This window comes from Pseudopipra pipra, chromosome 10, assembly GCF_036250125.1.
Source record: "Pseudopipra pipra isolate bDixPip1 chromosome 10, bDixPip1.hap1, whole genome shotgun sequence".
NCBI lineage: Eukaryota > Metazoa > Chordata > Aves > Passeriformes > Pipridae > Pseudopipra > Pseudopipra pipra.
In genome coordinates this window covers 7,291,249-7,308,359 of record NC_087558.1, presented here as the reverse complement: position 1 = coordinate 7,308,359, position 17,111 = coordinate 7,291,249, and the positions used below count along the sequence as shown (strand labels likewise).

At 43.1% G+C, this 17,111-nt stretch overlaps 1 protein-coding gene across 5 annotated transcripts in view; it reads left to right on the top strand.

Moving 5' to 3' along the window:
• The window catches only part of GNB4 (G protein subunit beta 4), a 63,116-nt gene that overhangs the window by 25,714 nt on the left and 20,291 nt on the right, over window positions 1–17,111 (top strand). For 2 of the 5 annotated variants that reach the window (XR_010433021.1, XM_064665905.1), the window contains exon 1: window positions 5,678–5,781. The exons of 2 other annotated variants lie outside the window; for them this stretch is intronic. The gene's annotated coding sequence lies outside the window, so the exon portion shown is untranslated. Of the gene's footprint in view, window positions 1–5,677; window positions 5,782–6,291; window positions 6,312–17,111 lie in introns of those variants that run through there. One more of the 5 variants, XM_064665907.1, reaches the window with a different exon arrangement.

The following is a 17,111-nucleotide window of genomic DNA, read 5'->3' as shown; positions in this document are numbered from 1 at the left end:
TCACCGAGTTAAGTTCTTAGTTCATTTACTGATCTCCACCAAAGCATTTTCCAGTGTGGCACCTGAGAGCTTGGTGTTCTGCAGTGTGCAGTGAGCAGCGACGGGCTGTGCTCAAGGGGACAGTGTCATGTGCAGCAGGGTTTGGTGTGTAAATGTGTTCCATTTGTTGGTGGTCCTATGAGAATATGTATACTAAAAAATATTACACCTCCGATTTTCTAAGATACTGGGTATCAGTGGAATGCAAGAGTCTTTCATTAAAAATGTGTAAATCAGTTTGATTTTGTTCTGATTAGAAAGTTGCTTATATTTGTAAGAATTTCTAAAGCTAATTAATGGACCTGATCATGATTCTTTGGTTGTCTTCCTGTTTTGTTTCATAAAAAAGATAGACTTTATGAACAGGCTGAACAAAATAGTACTTCTTTAATACTCCCTTCTTCCTAGTTCCACACTCTTTTACTACCCTTGTCAGTTCCTGAACACTTGGTTAAGCTCCTTTCACCACTATTCACATTTTCTCTTTTGTCTCCACTCACTTTATTCCTGGAGAACAACTTTAATGTATGTTATGCTTTTCATTTGTTGAAAAAGTATCTGAAAACTCACAAAAAATGATCACTTGCTGTTGTCTCTGCAGCAAACTAGTCCTTCTTTGCTCCTTATTGCACACACTGTAAAATTCTGGGAGTTTAGGATTAGGTTTGTTATACAGTAAATAAGAGTAATTTCCAAAGCAAGATCTAGAAGATGCCATCTTCACAATAGGTAGAAGAGCTATTTGGCTGAAAAGGGCTGGGAGATGTTTCAAACTGAGAGTTAAAAAGGGATCTTCGTTGTTTCTGCCCCTCCCATGTGCTGTTCTCTGCAGCTCAAAATGGGGCAGAAAGCCAACGTCATGACATTTGGGAGGGCAGCAGTTTATGGAAGTGTCTATTACAATTCCACTCCCACACCCGTGGTAGAAAGGAGCCTTCTCCCTGGCCAGTGCAAGCAAAGGTGCTGCCAGAGAGTTACAGCTGATGTGAGGCCTCTTTCCCTGGGTCTGGGGTTTGTAGGCAGACTTGTACATTTTTGTACATAGGTTTTAAATACAGATTCCCCTTCCTCTGCTTGCTTACTCCTCTCCCCCTCCAGAAGGAATCAGAGGATTTCTAAAACATGCTGTGGAGTTTTCTCAGCCCTCACGTGCCATCATCACCAGTGGGCTGGGCTGCAGCCTCAGAGAACGTGCAGAAGCACCGTGATCGAGATGAGGTTTGCCTTCTGCCTCACAGTCATCTCAGACACCAGTGAAATACCCTGCAAACTACAGTGAGCTCGTGAAACCTGCTACTGATCTCAGTGTTTCAACTGATCTTAGAAGGGAACAACGTAGATCAAATGGCTTTTTCAGCCTGTTTGATTTTTTTTGCTGTTCTTTTACGATGAGCACTTCCAGCAGTTCCGCAAATCTGCTTCATCATTTTATCTGAAAGAAATATTAATGTATTCATAAATACATGCATATATATAGGCTGTACGTAAAGCATCTATGCAAATATGCCCACTCCCTTTTCTTCTATTGAAATAGTGTTCAGTGATTGTTCAGTTCTCTTTAAAGGATGAGTCACCTGGCTCTCTCTGGAGTCAGGAATCTAAACTCAAACCAGTAGCTGCACAATGATCAGCTGTGTAGCTTGATCAGTTATTTTGCTGGACCTCAGAAAGTAAATCCACAATTTTTCAGTTTCCTAAATAACAAGAAAAATATTATTATTGTTTCTGCTTACATTATTTTTCCTTAATTCTTTATTTGAATTTAATATTAGAGAATTAGCTGGTGGATAAAAAAGGAACTGCTGGATTGGCAGCCCTAGAAACTGAAGTTCCCTGTTTCTTGGTAGCACAAGGACAATAGTAAAACACAGCAAGGACACTCCCCTCCACCTGCCCCATTAAAGAGCGATCCCTGGACCAGAGCTGGTGGTGAGCAGCCAATGCAGGTGCCATATGCATTCCCTCTTGGAATTCTAGAGAGCCATGGACACAATGTGAGCTAAACTGCCACCTCGGATGCTTTTCATGTGAAGCATCAGCCGGTGAGCGGGGAGATCACCACTCCTTGGGGCTGTGGAAGGTCACCCCTATCTAAGGAAACACTGACAGAATGACAGAAGAGGATCTGTCACACCTGTGCTGAGCAAAAGAAGGGGTCTGGAATGAATGAATGTTAGACTTCAGTGAGAATAAAAACGGGAGATGGAAGGTAAAGCAGTAAACCTTTGCTGTCATATTTAGGAATTAAGTGAGAAAGGGATATCTGAAAGATGTGTGTTTCCCTAGCCTGTGTATAGAATATAAAGATAATATGTGTGATCCTGCTTAACAGAGTAATTAAAATAAATCAGTAAATTAAGTGAACTTTTAAGTGTCTAGCTCTCCATAGGGCTTGAACAAAGAATGATGTGAGATTGCTCACTTATAACTAAGGGGTTAATTGCCATTTTAATTCCCAGATGTGAAAAGAAAGATGGAAATGTGAGGGAGAAAAGATATAGATTAGCATCTCTCACCTGAAGAGCTGCGTGGATTGCAGAGGCAGAAGTGCTGTCAGACATAAACAAAGAACGAGGACAAAGCACAAGGCAAATGTGCAACTGTGGAGCAGCCTGATTTAACCAGTGACACAAACAACCACGAAGAAAACCAGCCTTGCCACTGTAGAGGTGTCAAGAAAGTGGATTGCTCCATCAATAATTTAATTCTGAAGTCTGGATGAGCAATTTATTTTTTCTTTCATTTTCTTAAAGTCAGTCAAAGGGGTTGTGTGATTCAGTCCACCAGTGCAGGGGATTCCCTCTGGATCTATCTCTTAGTTATGGCTTGGGGTTTGTTGTTTTTGTTTTTTTTTTTCTTCAACTTGTCTCCTGAAAAAAAAACAACAACAACACATGACTTCTTTGTATGTATCCTGAAGTGTTTTGGGAAGGAATTAGATAACGGGCTAATGAAATGTAGGGGCTTTCTGGTACACAGCAAGTACCAGGCTGACAATGAATCCTGCATTTCTCTAGAACCAAGAAAAGACATGCAGAGGCTTTGGTGGTATTTTTAGCCATTTAGATTATACGTGTGCCTGTCCATCTCTGTGCCTTTTGGTCTTAGCCCTGCCAAGACTGGGGAGTTTTTTAGAAAACCTCTCATTGCTTCCTCGTACCCATTCAGTGCTCCAACACACAGTGTTTCACTGATTTCCATCAGAAGGGCGTTTAAGATGCTACTGGACCTGTCTTGGCTGAGGTTTTCAGGTACAGCTGAGTCAGCACAATCTCCAAACAGGTTCCCTTCCTCTGCCTTCCCTTTGGAGGTGTTTCAGGCTCATTGGGCAGGAATCCAAGCACTGGGGGCCTCTGGTAACATTTAATTTATCAGGAACCAAAGTTGCTGCATTGGCTGTAGTAACTCATAATTCAAAGAAACCGTGTTGGAGAAACTGATCTGGATATTGATTTTAAAAACTAATCTGGCACTGTCTCTCAACCTTTCTTTTTCACTGCAGAAAAAATGGATTCCTTATATGAATTCTAAAATAATACAAAGCATATTGCGGAACTGGCATAAGAATGGCTCCATTAGGGGTAGCTCTGATTGTGCAGAGTGGTGTTTGGCATGTGAAACCAGTGATCAGAAGCAGAACTGGATAAAAGCTGGTTGTAAAACACTGCCAGCAGGAGAACTGGGGATTTCTATTTCATTAGGAATTTGCAACTTCATCTAAGAAATGACTAAACTGACTACACAGCGGGTGAGACGAGTTTTATAAGGAGGGGCAATTTCTTTTATTTGTATGGGTTGGTCCAAGACAGGATATTCCTCCTCGCAAACTCTGCTTTGCTGTTGGCCTTGGACCACCACAGCTGCAGCAATGCCACTCCTGAGAGAGGAGTTTCCCTGCTGAGAACCCCGTCCTGAGTGCTTCATTTCCACAGCCTGCAACTGAAGAATTTTCCCTGTTTCCCAAATGAGTCATGAGAATAAATTATGTAATTTTAAAGGTTTTAATTTGCACTGGAAGGACAAAACCTGATAATTTTATTATATGTAACTACCTAAATACCATCTGAACTTTTTTGGGACTTTGCTCGCTGCCTGTTATTTTCCAGAGCTGTTTCAAAACAGAAGATGAGAAATGGTGTGCTCATTCTGGGACCATATCTTGTCAGTAATCACTACTCAGGGTTCAGAAGATTGAATTAGAAAAAATGTAATGGAACAAGCACAGTTGAAGGGAGAACCATCCTTGTGCCAATTTCTCCCTTTTATAAAAATATAAGTGATATATATATGGTGATACAGTGACCCTGAGACAAGTGTATTTTCCTCTTCGGGTATAGTCCAACAAAATCAAACCCATTCCTTGTTGGTTTTTGCTGTGTGATCACTCATAAAACGCAAAGCAAACATATTGCTGGATGACATCTGTCCTTTGGATAAATGGAAGACAGGTGTATTGCAGTGCAGGAAAGCACAGCATAGACTTTGCAAACAGGACAAAGCTATTAAAATAGTAGGTTTGAGCCAGTTAGGGGACTTGCATGTTTTTTTAAGACTGATTTAAGGCAAGCAATGAGTTGCTTCATTACAGTACACACTGTATGTTGCAGCATTTACTGCCATTAACACCAAGCCATTCATCCGTAACACACTAACAGCTCAAAGATTGGTTTACTCGCAGTAGTTATGATACTCTTGTAAAATATTTTACAAGAATTTGACACTTTGCGTTGGTGGTGGTGTGTCAGACCCGTGCTGAGATGATGCAGGTGTCCCATCTCTAGTGTTGGAGGGCTGACCAGGGCTGTGCCGGGGCACTGACCTCTCTGGAGGTGTCCCTGCAGCATCAAGGTCAGTGGAGCAGGAGACCCAGAGATGCAGCCAGAGCATCCACAAATCAGCTATTCCCTGTATTCTCAGGTCTCACGTTGGCTGTGACTGTAGTTTGGCAGTTTTTGATCTTAATATGAGCAGCAGATGTGGAATGGCCAGCCAGACCCACAGCCAGACCCACGAACGCCAGGCAGTCAGTCTCTGATGGTCCTTCTGCTGTCCACACGCTGGTGTGAGAGGGGTGCATTACTGAGGGATGTAGGGTGGCAGCTTTGTGAGGAATGCACAAGAGTTGAGTATCCATTTAACACATCACTTTTTTATTTTCACATTACTGACCTGCAAAGCTCAGTGCAGTCGGTCCTCGTTACAGATTCACGTCCCCACCCTCACTCCCACCTCTCGGTCCCCACAGCTCCCTGGATCCCGCTCCCTGGATCCCCATGCCCATGTCACTGATGTCCCACAGTGTCCCCACACTCCTTGGTCCCCATCCCCGACGGCTGCCACCCGCAGGGGTCCTACACTCGGGTGACACCTCTGGGTCTCCACCCCAGGCTTCCCAAGTCCCCATCCGCTGGTGATCCCGTCCCCTGCACCTCCACGCCCTGGGATCACACCACCACCCCCGGTGATCACCCGCAGGGTCTCCCTTCCCCGGCGACCCCATCCCCGGAGCCGCCACCCCCCGTGTCCCCTCGCCCCGCGTCCCCCTCAGGGCGGCGGCAGCGCCGCCCCGCCGCGGGGCGCGGCCCCTTTAAGCGCTCTGACGTCACGCGGCGCTGCCATGGCAACGGCCCGTCCCGTCGCGCGGCCCGTGCGGGCGGGGCGGGGCCGCTCCCGCCCCAGCAGCGCCCCGGCCATGGCGGCGGCTCGGTGACACCGCGCTCCCCGCGCCCGCCGCGCCCGCAGGTACCGCGCCCGGGGGTGCCCCCACGCCGGGCTGTGCCCGCGGACGGCTCTGCCCGGCCCACGGGGCTCGACACGGCCGCCCCAGGGCGGTGCCCGCTCCCCCCGGTGGCTCCGCTCGCCGCGCCGGGGCCGGGTAGCCTCGGCCGGGCGGGGTCCGGGGGCCGCGCTTCCCGGCGCGGTGGCAGCGCCAGCCGCCCCCGCGGGGCTGCGGCGGGAGGGAGGGAGGCTCAGGCACGCTTCCCGCCCGGGCCGTGCAGCGCCGGGGCGGGCGCGGCCCCGGGGCGGGCTCGGGGTGCCGGGCACGGGGAGGTCCCGGCGCGGGGCCGGGGCCGCCCGGCAGTGCCGCGCCCGCCCCGCCCCGCGGGCGGCTCCATCCCGGCCGGGGGGGGCTGGGGCGGCACCACTGCAGCGCGGGGGGGCGGGGGGAGGCAGCGCTCGGGCGGCGCCGCCGGCAGCGCCCGGAGACCCCCGGCAGGTGAAGCCCCGCGGGCGGTGCCGGGAGCGACGGGGGGGCCGGGCAGCATCACACGGTACCGGAGCGCGGGCTCAACGCGGGGCCGCGCCCGGGGCTCGGCGGGGAAGGGCCGGGGCAGGGCCTGGGGAGGGTCCCCGGGGTGGTGCCGGGGGAGCGGAAGGGAGGGGAAGGCTCATTGTCCCGGGCGGGGCGGGAGCAGCGACCCTCGGGAGCGGCGGGTCCGAGTGACACCGGAGGGCTGCGGGTCACTCCGGAGCTTCGGGGCTTCTCCCCGCCCGGGGAGCGGTGCTCGGTGCCCGGGGGTCGGCAGAGGCAGCCCTGGCGCTGGAAGTCCCGGGTGGGCACTGCTGACCCGTGCAGGACGCGCCTGCCATCCCAGCGGGATCGGCTGGACTCGAGATTCAGGTTTGGAAGTCTGGCAGCAACAGGCAGTTCCCAGGCTTATGGAATATGTAGGGAAACTCTCCTCTCTCTTTTCCATTTCTCCGCCTGCCTAGAGCTTGTCTTTATGTCAGCATTCCGTGAATTGGTTTGACAGGGGTGAATGCGAAGGTACTCCCCGTCTTTAGGAAAAGTGCAAAGTCATTAGATGCTTTTTGTGTCATACTTTATAGGTATTCCTGGTTTCCACATCCAGATTTTTTTTTTCCCAAATGTGATTTTTTTATAATTGTACTTATTGCTGAGATTATCAGCTTCTTTAGTTTTTACAAAAGCCTCCAAACTGCTTTTCCAAATTGCTACCAGATATAAATGTGGTAGACAACAAGTTTAGTTTATGCTGTAATATTACCTGAACTAATGCAAGATACGCCTCTGATCCATTCCCTCCTGTTGATTATATAGTTTGAGAATAGACATGTTGTCTTTTATTGGACTGATTATTGTAGCTTGGAAAAGACAATTTTCCAGGAGGGTTTTCAGTTCTGAAGTAGGAGCAGGGTAAGTCTCGAAGCTAAGTATGAGTTGAGGAGAAAAGTGCTTTCATTATTAGTATTTGATTATATATAATGAGTTTCTGAAGTAACAGGAGTAGTTGTTCTCTGCTCAGTAGAGAGTATTGGGAAAAGGAGGGAAAAGAATGGCAAAATGGAGCAGAGAGAGAGGAGGCAGGTACCAACCTCTAAAACCTGCTGTAAAAGTGTTGGGAGAGACAAGAACTGTAGTTTTCTGAGTCTGGTGGGATTTATGTGTTCAGTGGAGTTCTGTGTTCCAGTTTGGTCTCTGCTTTGAAAAATGTTTTGTCTGTTTCCTACTGGGAATGTGAAGGGAGGGATCAGAGGGATTGCTCTGAGAAGGAAGGGGTTCCCAGTGGTAGTTGGGTGCTTTTCCTGCTTGTTCTGGTTTGTAGGGGTTGCCTCATGCAACATCCACGGAGTTACCACAAGAGCATTTGATGTGCTTTCTAGAATTCCATATACTTCCCTAAATATCAGTATAGGATCCAGGAATTTTGGCAGTTCTTATGGGAAATAGTGGGAATATCGGGAAACATGAGTCTGCAAAATCATCAGTGTTCAGAGGAAAACCAGAATCTGCTCGCTGACTTCCACTAGAAGTACGGGAAGTGATGTAAAAGGTGGTCACTAATGTGACAATGAAGTGACAGCTACAGTGGCTCTAGTTAGAGTTGGGGAAATCTGAAGTCATGTTAGCAGGAATAATAACTATATCAACGAATTAAAATGAAACAAACCACATGACAAGCTCTCATAGTCCTGAAAGCCTTTTAATGGGATGAGAATCTTCAGTGGGTTTTTGCAATGTTTGTTTGTGATTCTTAAGCACCATAGTTGTGGTGAAGTTAATTTGTGCTTCCAAAGAACAGACTGATGGTATCTTGGAAGAAGGGGGCCAGGAAAATGAGGGAGATCATAAATATATGGACATGTCTCACTGTGAGTCTACTAAGGCAAACTATAGGCAGTATTAAATTATTATTTCTTTAAAATGAGCAGTTTTTACAGTGGATAATACAGATGGCTTATAGAGAGAGATTCAATAGGTTGAGAACCAAGGCTGCTATAATAATAACTTTCATCTGTTAATCATGAAAATACTGAGTTTCAGGTTATAGAGATGTCTTTTTCTGTATTCTGTGTTGTAAAAGTGCTACAGCAAATAACTGCTGTTCTTTCTCTAGTTTAGCTCTTTCCTGAGGGCTTGGTCTTGATGGACTACTCAGGTCATTTAGATCTTAAGTAAGAAATTGTTTGCCGCAAATGTCATGTTTATGTTGGATAGTGAAAGTTTCAACTGTATCTTCATGTTGCTTAGTTCAGTACTCCTATATTTAATGTGTATTTTGTCCAAGTATTTTAATTTTCCACACAGTTTCTAAAGAAAAATGTGGGACTGGAAAACCTTGCAAAAATAGTTTTAATTACAGAACCACATAGTTCTCTCTCAGCCCATTATGGAATTTTTAAAAATGCCAAAAAAATTTATGAATATAAGATTTTGAAGAAATAAAAATACAAAAAAACCCCACAATATGTAGAGAAGTGGTGATCTTCCTCAGTTACTGTCTTCTCTACCATTGTCTTAATTTATGACTATTGTGTCACTGAAGATGGTAATTTGATTTATTTTTTTTTTTTTTTATATCTGAGGTGTCTCTTTAAAATGTGTTATCAAACTAGTAAGAAATTCAGAATCTCTGAACTTGACATGCAGTGCATGCTCCTGGAATGTAAATACTTAGGGACAGTGATAATGCAGTGATTGTGTTTTGTACTTAATACTGTCTGGGAATATCAATGCTCAGATTAATGCAGCTCCCAAGAGCCCAGAACTGGCTGTTTAGAAAGTATGCAGAGTATTGCCAATCAAGAAAATATTTTTTGAGTTCCACCAAAATTTTTCTCTCCTCTAATTAGATGCAGACCTGTCACTTACTTCATCTTCCGAAGTGTGTAATTAAATTTAGTTGTTATTGTTTTGTCCTTGTATGAAACTTCTGTGTTTTGCAACTCAGAGTTTTGTAATAGAATTTATGTGAAAGATTCGAAACAGAGCTAAAGCAAATGATCCCCAAGAACGTTGACTGTGTGCTGTTCTCTCAAGGCTGTGCTTTGGTACCTGATACCGGTGCAGGGAGCTCATGGAGCTTTCTAGATAACACGAGGCAGTGCTGCACAAAGCTGCAGCTTTAATTAAAAAGATGGTGCTGTTTAGGCTTAGGCTTGGGTTCAAGTGTTCAGCAGTGTTCGAACAATCAAACTGTCTTTGCAGAGAGCCTGAAACAAAAAACCAAGGGGGAACTTCTTAATGCTTTGAAAGAAGGCAGCTCGGGTGCCATCAATGACACTCGATGTGCTGCTGATTGTCGTGAATCGCTGTAGTTAGTGTGGGAAATACCATAGTGAGAACTGGGCTGGAGGTTGGTGAAGGAGAGAATTAATACAAATATAGATGGACACTTGTTAGCAAATGGTTGTGCAGTTCACTGGCGACAGTTTCGTTTCCCTTACGACGTCTCAGCTTCCAAAAGTAAGTGAAATGCTGACATACAGTAACCGAATAAAAATTTGGATTACTGTAACTCTTGCAATCTGTTGCCTTCTGAAAGGACTTCAGCTGGAAAGAAGGGGAAAGATAGAAATGCCTGATTGTATTGAAGAGCAAAAGGCACTTTTAACTTTCCACCTATTACATAAAATTAGTTGTTTAGGGGCAGAATAGGTTTGCCAGTTTGCAGAAACTGTAGTTTCCCCCTCCTTCTTATGTTAGATCTCAAACAAATATTAATCATATGGATTTTCATTGTAAGCCAAGTGTTTGAGTCATTGTGAATCCCACTGTTTTGAAACATTAAAAGAGCTGAGTAATGTTAAATTTAAAATTATAAGATTTAATTTTCAAATGGGGAGGGAGGGGAACAAAATGAAATCATCAGATCAATCCCATGATTGAATGTGCTTCTTAAATGAGATTGAAGGTCTTGGAGCTGCTCTCAGTGACAGGCTTGGCAGCTTTACCAGAACAAATCACCTCCTCACAGCCAGGAGTGGGAAGTTTTGGACCTGCCTAGTTCGTTTCCATCGTGCACTTATTGGTTCAGGTGGTCAGCACAGAGCACCCAAACAGTTTCAGGATAACTTGATGATTTAATTCTTGTTGGATTAATTTTTGTATATGCTTTTGCTGCCCTATATGTGTTTATTTGGTTATTTATTTATTTTTAATATGGTAATTAGCATAAATTGCACCTGTGTAATTTTCTATTTATATATTAAAATGCAATTTGTGTGGTATCTATACACATCTAAAGTCTTGCATTAAAATTAAAGATACTTATTTATGATCTATTGTTGAAACACACATGGTATTTAAAATTGGTTTGTTTAAAAGAACTATTTGATCTGAGTATTTTTCTGGTGACCCTTTGCAGTCATGATTGATTGCTTTAAGTGATTGTTCATGCAAACCAATTTTATTCCTAGTTTGGAATAGGAAGACATTTTTCTTCCTACAGATTCTTGATTTAAGTTGGGCTTAGTTGTTATTGAGCTGAAAAAAGTATTCAAATTCCATATACAGAAGCTGTGTTTGTCAAAATCTGATTTCACACACTAATTTTAGAGCCTCTGTGTGTATCTAATGATTTTGATAACTTTTGGTGATCTGATGTACAGCTTTGACAGTGCAATGTACTGTCAGAGTACTAAAAAATTAGTAATTTGGGGTATGCCAGCTTTTAGGTAGTTTTATTGTATAAAAGCTTCCCCCCCCAATTATAAATTAGACTTAGGCACATGTATTTATGTTGTGCTGGTCTTAAGAATGCAAAGTGGAACCCTTTCCTTTGCATGTGCATGGTGCTGATGGGAAGGGGAGGTGGTAGAAGATCTGATTGAGTTTTGTTGCAATCTCAACGTTAGGCAGAGTTCAGAAATAGCACAGCAAAGTTTCCATGACTGCATTAAGTCCAGATGCCCTAGAATGTCAAGAAACTAATAATGATGTTAGTACCATTTTCCCTCCATTGGAATGGTAGGAAGGACACAGCAGGAGTGGGGGTGTTCCTGACAATCTCAGGGGAGAAGAGTGGTGGTCCACAGGGAAGTGTTTCAGCATTTTGTAGGATATTAAATGCTCCTTTTTAATCTTCCTGATGCTTGTGGGGCAAGAAACTTCTCCAGTGCTCTTTCGAGTAGTTTGGATACAAGCTGTCTGAATACAAAACCACTCCGAAGTGTGGAGAATGAGGTGGCCAGGAAGTAAAACTACGATTTTAGGCGCTACAAGCACAACCTTAATTTCTAAGATATGGAACGGAAAAGGGAAAACTCCTCTCTTGTCTTGGAAGCAGCCCAAAAGAGGGAGCCAGGTTGTTTCTTTATTTTTGTACAGCAGAATAAAAATAAAATTCAAGACCAAACTAAATGGACTGTAAAGGAATATTTAGTGATGTGAGTGCTTAGCTGCTGTTCCCCACACTTTAGGAAAAAGCAGCTAGTTGGGAAGGTTGGGTAGCCGGAGACGGGAAGTCATTAAGGGTTTTTTCCTACTCATCTATTAGACTTCATTACAAATGCAGACTGATGGGCATCAAAAGCCAAATACATGCGTTGGAAAGGGACGGAGTGAAGAAAGTTGGCTTTTGCTCGTGATGCTGCTTCAGAAGCTTGAGCAATTTTCTGTTCTCAATCTCTACAGAAACCTGGTCATAGCCCTTCCTGGTGACTTGGACAGGGTGACAGCTGAAAGGCCAACAGCTTCAGCAAACACTTAAATTGCCGGTGGGTTTCAGAGCTGTGGCTAATGTTTGCCTTCTCACTGAGTCAGGTACCACTGTGCTTTGCTCGTAGCTTCTGGAAGCAGGAGGTCAAGACTGCTTAGCCATTTTTACTAATCTTTCAGTCACCACCACTGAGAAAAACTCCAAAAATGGTAGTATGCATATCTCAAACACCAAAACCAAAAGTCTTCCAAGAACAGTGTCTGGTCTGTGGTGAAGGCTGAGATGATGCACTCAGCTGAGCTGCTCTTGACCCCTCTCACTGTGACGGACGTACTGGGAAGCACTTACAAGAACAGCAGTTCCAGTGGACTGGAAAGATATCCTGCAGCAAAGCAGGTTTTTGGAGCCATAGGCTCTCTTGAGGCCATGGTACCTGACTGATTATTCCTGTCTATAACCTTAGGCTTTGTCTCCACAGGGGAATACTGCTATTTATAGGCTAGTGAGCATCATGCTTTCATAAAAAAGTTTTCATTAAAAAATAAAAAAGTGATCCTTTGTGGAAGGATCTGCTATAGATGGGAAGGAATATTGTACTTCTTAGCAGCAACATTTTGTTTCTCTTTTATCCTGTTCTGTTGGAAACTTCATCTAGGGTTACTTTCTTTCCAGTTGGCAGGTGACTAATTTCTCAATTATGGCCAGTTAAAAATTACTCCCACTACAAAGACAGCCTTTATTTTGAGAACCCTGCAAGTGTGGAGATAGTTAGGAACCTAGTGCTCCTTATTTCCTTAACATGTTTCCTAAATATTAGATGTAGTATCTTCTTTAAAAAGCAGCTGTTTGAAAACAGGCATTACTGCTTACTGCTTGAGAAACATCAAAAACAATTCAGAAGAGTATAGGTTAGATACATCCATCTCATCACAAGTTGTACCTGCAGTAGTTAAATAGCCCATGTACTCTTAATCTTATTCTTGCATTAGTAGGGGTGAAAAAAACAGTACATAGGGTTTTTACTTTGTAGCATGGGATTTCTAATCGTTCTATAAAGTGAGGTTTGTGATAGTTGTTTTTCTTTAAAGGCCTATGACAATATGTATCTCAAAAAAATATTTAGAAAACCCTACTAAAGTAGCTTGAACTCTAATCTGGAAGAGAACTTTAATTTTTGTGGCTTCAAATCACAAGTAATTGACCAGAAATATATTGGGAACCAAAAGCAAAATTAAAATTGGACCTGAGGGAAATAGTTTTATCTGATCTTTGGATAGTCAGTATTAAAAAAAAAAAAAAAAAAAGGCAAGTGCTTCTATTCCCTTGTTTCCGTATGAAAGAGTCCAGCTGAGTGTTCCAGCTGCGTGGTGCTGTGAACACATAATGCCTCGCTGTAACTTCGGTACCAAGGGAGTGTGTGTGGTGCTGAATGGGGAGGAGGTGGGAAGGGTGCTGAGCACTATGTATAGATCAGATCCGTGGTTTTTCCCGAGCTGGTGATGAGTTTGAAAGGATGCAATGTGTGTGTAACTGGTACTGCTGGGCTTTCTGCTCCTCAAGTGTGTGAGAATGCTCCCCTTGCAAAGACTGTCAGCCAGAAATTGTTGCAGTCGAGTGAATAGTCATCCGAGTTGAATTAAGGCACTTTTCTTGGAGACAGTACTAGTTTCTCTTAATGTGTATTTTCTCCATTGACTTTAAACCTAAAATTATCTGTGTGCTTGGTGCCTTTTATGCACACTGTGCAGTCTGCTCTCTCTCAGATAACAGGAGGCTGCCTCAGTAATCTTTTGTGCCTGTAGGTGCCAGACCAGATTTTATATGCATAGCACTGCTTGGCCCTCCATGATGCCACTTCAGTAAATACCAATGTGCTGGCCCCTAAAAAAATCCAAAATCAAACTTGTTTGGAGATGGATTTTAATGTAAATGAGGGTCTTTCAAAATGACTTTGAATTGTCACTCTGGAGTACATTTTTCCTAGTAAAACGTTAGAATAGCCTCTGGATGTGGCTGGGTATTGGAAGAGACAAAAACCCTCAGCACACTCCCTGTGTGTGTCCACCTGTCTGTGCCCAAAGAAGAAATTGGACTGGAACCATCACTGTCTTCTTACTTAGGGTTATATCTTTCTGCTTCATTAAGATTTTTCTTGCCACTTCTTAGATGTTTTGAATTGCAAAACCATTAATAATTTGTTCAGTGATGTGTCCTGAGGTCAGTGAACCAAGTTTTTACTGGCGAATCATTATAGTCGCTGAAGACAGTTTGAATTTCACATGAAGTTCTGTTTGCAGGGAGTGTGATAAAAATAAATCTGTGCTTATGTACCAAAACATTTTGACCTGGAAACAAACATAATGAGCATAAGATGCAAAAATGTTAATTTTGGAAAAATCACTCTTTTGGACTGAAATATTCATGACTTTTAAAAATTCCTTCCTTCCTGTGCTTTTCTCAACCTTGTGCTCAACACTGAATTTCTTGGGGTTTTTTTCTAGAATCTAGTGTGTGTGGGCAAAGAAGAGTAGGGGCTTTCTGTATGTTTTATGAATGTACTTGGCTTAGACTTTCAGTTGGATTTTAGAAATAAACTCTCAAATCTGTGAGCTTCAGACACTAGTCTCATGAAATGTCAGCCTACTGCATGAAGAAGGGTAAAAGTCTAAAGTTACTGATGGTTTTTTGCTAGCAAACTTAAGAATTATTTCACTCAAACTTCTCAACTGTGATTTCCTTTGTCTGTTTTGTGACTGCTGTTAACAAGGTCAGTATTTGTCGGTCTGTTTGTCTTCCATGGCAACCGTAATAAAACCAGTCATCAAACCCAGCTCTGTGACTGAAACACACCAGAGGTTGATCCTTACAGCACTGAAGTCTGAAGGTGAACACAGATGTTTGTATTTGTCTCATTGAAATGACTTCTGTTCACAGCACCAAGGAGTTATTGTGGTAAATGGAAGTGTTTTGATGTGGCAGGCTTTGTTTCAAAGTCATACTAAAATCACCAGCTGAGTAGCTACATATGTGTCAAATGGCACATATTTATGTTTGTGATGTGTAGGTATGAGGTGTTTTGGCCAAGGAAGGAAGGAGCAATATTGTTGTCTTGAAACTGCTTCTGCCACCCAGTTGGTGGGTGGGGTTGTGTTCCTGATGTAACTGCAGGGGGCATGTGGGCACACGAAGAGGGAACACACTCTCAAATCCCACTGATTCATTGTTTGCTTGTGAGTCTGTCTTGTGGCCTCTCCTTTCCAGCTGTACATTCAATTTTGAGCACACACTCGCATCAGTTCCTTAAAACTGGGGATGGTGTCTGTTGGAGAAATGGGTGTTTAAGTAAGTTCTGCTCATACCCTTCCTCTCGAGAGGCGTTGGTTGATTATTTCCTGTTTTTGTACCAAAGCTATAATGGAGACATATCACTTTAAAACACTTCCAAAATGTGCAGAAGTGCAACAATAGCGCTGACCTCAGCGAGCGAGGTCACACCCAGGCTGCTTCCTGTTTTCTTCTTGGGGAGACCAGAGGCCCTGAATATGGGAGAACTCTCCTGTGCATGTACCCAGGGCTCAGAAATCACTGTGACAATTAATTCCATTTTGCAAAATTAAAATAACTTAGGGAAAATATTCTGTTAGGATTTCCAGAGTTATTTTATAAATGGTAACCATTTTAAAATTAATAATCATTATTCTCTACTGAAATGTGTAAGATGTTCTGTAACTAGTGCACCCCTCAAAAGTGTACATTAAAGATAAAGGAAGGAGATGAACTGAAGAGGTTTGAGAGGAGAGAAGAGCAAGGTACCCAATGGCACAATTACAGCCCCTACATACTGGTGTTTCAACTTATCCCAGCCTCTCTCTGCTGTTATTCAAGTATTAGTTGACCAATATAAAAGCTCCTTGCTTTGTTGTCTTTGTTTATTGATGCAGTACAGCTACAAGTCAGAACAAAGGATGCTTGGGAAAATGGATAGCTGGAAAGGTCTCTTTGAGAAACAGGAGAGACAACATAGGGCCAAGGTATAAGTAAAAAAAAAACCATTACATGTTTCATTTTCCTCAGTGGAGAGCTGAGTGTGTGTGTGGTCCTCAAACAGCTCTGCTGCAGAAAATATATTATGTAAAATTCCAGCTGAAAGACTTTCTATATGAAGGTCTGTAACTATATCACAGCATTAAAGCATTTACTTTAAGTGACTGTTGTGCAGGCAGAGATTTCACTTTATATAAGGCCATGTCCAAGTTTGTACATTTTGAACCGTTCTCCAATATGTCAAACCCATTGCCTTCAGGCTGCAAGAAATAAAACCTCTCTGTGTTTTAATTCTCTATTCCTGGGTTTGGGGAGACATAAATGAGTGGGCAAAGCTGCCAAAGTCTTGTTTAGTACTAAATGAAGAAGTGTTTTATGAAAATCTTCTTTGGCACATCCTGAATACATGAAGTATTGGTCTGTGTGTGCTGGCAGGGCTCAGCTTCCCAGGCAGAACCCTACTGTCCACCCCTGCAAACACTGTCAGCACTCACAGGAGGCAAGCAGGTATATTTACATAAGCAACTTCAGTATACAAAGGTTTTGTGGCCCAAAGCCCGAATGTGTGTGAGTTACCACTATGTATCTCCTTTGAGAGAAAGCTGGGGTATGCCTTGGTGTCTTTTTCCTATAATTAGTAAGGTGCTGTAGTTAGCATTCCTTATGTTTAGCCACCTGTGTGATCATTAGTAGAGAGGATCACATGAAAGTTATGTGAAACCTCTCTTTCTGCTATCTGTTGATCACTTATGAGATCTTGCTGTGTATGAGTTGAAAAACTAAAGTTGATATGTATAGGTAAGCATTAATTTCAATTCTAAAGGACTGATTTTTTTGGTACAGAATGAAATTGTTACCCAAATAACTCTTGAGTTGATAGCTCTTAAGAAGAATCTAGTTACACTTTATGCAGTCCCTTTAATCTCTATATATTTGACACGAAAATAGTAATGCTTTGCTGTGGCAAGGGGCATATTTACACTTCTCTAGTAATTTTTTTTCCATCCTATGTATATGGTGATTTTACAGGGGAATAGGCTAAGCTTGCCAAGGCAAGTGAAACTGCCTGTTATTTTAAATACTTTTTTATTTTTAAGAATATAAATTACTTATTTTGTAAACTGT